This window comes from Sitodiplosis mosellana, unplaced genomic scaffold (genome assembly GCF_009176505.1).
Source record: "Sitodiplosis mosellana isolate CC-2019 unplaced genomic scaffold, AAFC_SMos_1.0 Smas_scaffold_2837, whole genome shotgun sequence".
Lineage (NCBI taxonomy): Eukaryota > Metazoa > Arthropoda > Insecta > Diptera > Cecidomyiidae > Sitodiplosis > Sitodiplosis mosellana.
The window spans coordinates 1-2,560 of NW_022598079.1; the positions used below are offsets into that span (position 1 = coordinate 1).

Consider the following 2,560-nt stretch of genomic DNA (forward strand, 5'->3'; position numbering starts at 1 on the left):
AGTGTTGTTGAAGGGATTGGTGCATTTTGTTTCTTGGAAGGATGGTGGTCACAAGTAATTAGAACGATACAGACATAGACATTCTCGAAAAATACAGTGATTTGGGCATTTTGAGCAGCACATATTGTACCGTATGATCATAGAAATTCTAAAAATGTTTAACTCTTCACTGAGATTCATAATTTTTGGCTTATTCTCGATGGTTGAAATCACTATGCTGAGGTGATGCATTATTATAAGCATTCCTTGATGACCGCGAGTGGTGATTCGAAATTAGTAAAAGTAAAAGTTTGACTGGCTCATGAAAAAATGCTCCAAAGAAGGAATTATGAAGAATATTTATGGGCTTTTGTCTGCCGCCATTCTGACGCTACGTTCACATTCAGTTTCAAATCATACAAAAAGCATTCATTCTAAGTTTATTTCGTTTGACTGATTTGATCACGCAATTTGTTTCTAAACCACTGACTGATACGGATTGCATGAATTAGGGCTTGACCACATACATCGTGTTTGTAGATGAGAACCACATTGTTTTGAAAATGATCTTCGGCCGATCTGTGAGCTCTATGGATTCGAATATTCACAAGTCCTCAGTAGTATAGTGGTTAGTATTCCCGCCTGTCACGCGGGCGACCAGGGTTCGATTCGCTGCTGGGGAGATTCTTTTTTTTTCTCTTCCCTTTTTGCCTTTTCGAATGTTTGACGCTGTTTTCTTATCATTTTCCATAGATTTGTCTTTCTTCACATAAATTTATATTAATTCATGTTTTACCATTTTTTTTCACAATTTTTTCTATGTCTATTTGAATCATAGTCTCCATTTGTTGTCAGTTCTTTAAATATTTCGACGAAGAAACATCTTTTCATGAAAGAAATATGCGATAAGTGTGACTTTGCGTGTCATTGAATTGACATGCAAAATTTACGAAGGAGATTCATTAAAATACTTTCCAAGCATAACACTTCTATTGGTTTTATATCAAAAAAACATTTTCATTCACTCTAACTGTGAACGTATACGATTATAATAATCATTGTTACATTCAAATACAAGGTAAATATTGACAATAGTTCGATCTTTCACAATGTGTTCGCAAAACAGTGGTTTACATTCGTCAACGACCATATCATGTAAAAAGCACCAGTTCTCGTCCGATCACTGAAGTTAAGCTGCATTGAGCATGGTTAGTACTTGAATGGGTGACCGTCTGGGAACACCATGTGTCGTTGGCACTTTTCTTTTTTTTACTCTCTTTCATCTTATTCTTCATCACAAACTGGCAATCGATTCAAAACTTTTTGAGAAAAAATTTATCCATTTTTCGGTATTTGTAAATAATTATGCGCCAAACATATGTGATTTCGGCATATTGACAAAGAGAATATTTTGAAATATCATTGAAAAATACAACGGCACTGGACATTCATGATTACCTTGCCCTATCTCGTCACAAATGTACGTAAATCGCTTTAATTTCGGAAATATTCTATTAAATTCGCCCATTTCGGTGAAATAAAAGTTCCACATCTTAACTGTTTGAATTTGCGTGAATGGCTTTGAGAATACGCTCAAATCAATATAACGACAATAGCCTGAATGAAGATTTGCCTGGACTAGAAATTCAGCGCAATACTCGTTGAGTGCATTAAGTAGAAAAAAATCTGATTGATTCTTATTCGTTTCGAAATCGACCTCCTTAATCACGTGACCAAAACAGCGCAAAAGTTGAAGTGAAGTTTTCAAGTCTTCAACTATGAGATTTGAATCTCCAAATATGAGTTTTTTCATATCCTCCGCAATAGATCGACCATTTTGTCTTTTAACGCGATTAAAATTTATACGCATTTTGCCATACTTTCGAATGTAAACAAACTCGGCCGCTCTGCGCAGTCTTTTGTTGGTATCGGCCACACTCAGAAGATCGCCCAATTTCAAATGCTCGAAGCATTCTTCGAGGCAAATCTGATTCATGTCCGTGATTTTCATCTTTGGTCGATGGGACCTGTGAAAAAAATTGTCGAAATTGTCATTGAATAAGTTCCGCAGTTTTTAACAGTTTTTTTGGCACATTTTTCCAAAATGATCGATGAAATTGATTAGTTTTAAGGTAGAGCGTTGAACTAAGTTCTCTGCTTTGAATGCTAAAAGTCTAAAACAGCAAATACCTTCTTTGCAAATACGAGCTATTTTTATCGACCGCTACTTTAAAAAAAAAAAATTCAGATTTCGTACGATACTAAAACCAATTTTTAGCTAAATTATACAAAAAATAGTTCAGTGAATCTGTTGAATGTATGTATTCAGTGTTCGTTTTAAAAAATTGACGAAAATGGGTTCGGAATTAATCGGTTCTGTCTTTGACTGTCAACGCGCAACTTATTCAAACATCCAAGGTTTTCGAATTTTATATTTTCGTATGACAGAGACACCACATTTGATGACTGTTAAGAAAAGTAACACAATTAGGGTGGATAATACCCACTGGATAATGGATATATTTCATTTGCTTGAGAAATTATTGGAAGGATTAGATCGATGCAGACACAGACATTCAGT

At 35.0% G+C, this 2,560-nt stretch overlaps 2 non-coding genes across 2 annotated transcripts; both read left to right on the forward strand.

Annotated features, from left to right (window-relative positions):
• The first annotated feature begins 590 nt into the window (after window positions 1-590).
• On the forward strand, window positions 591-662 carry Trnad-guc (transfer RNA aspartic acid (anticodon GUC)). Its single transcript has one exon. It is a non-coding gene; the product is annotated as a tRNA-Asp (tRNA).
• Window positions 663-1,117: 455 nt separating this feature from the next.
• On the forward strand, window positions 1,118-1,236 carry LOC129571562 (5S ribosomal RNA). The gene has a single exon (XR_008688301.1). It is a non-coding gene; the product is annotated as a 5S ribosomal RNA (ribosomal RNA).
• Window positions 1,237-2,560: the final 1,324 nt, after the last annotated feature.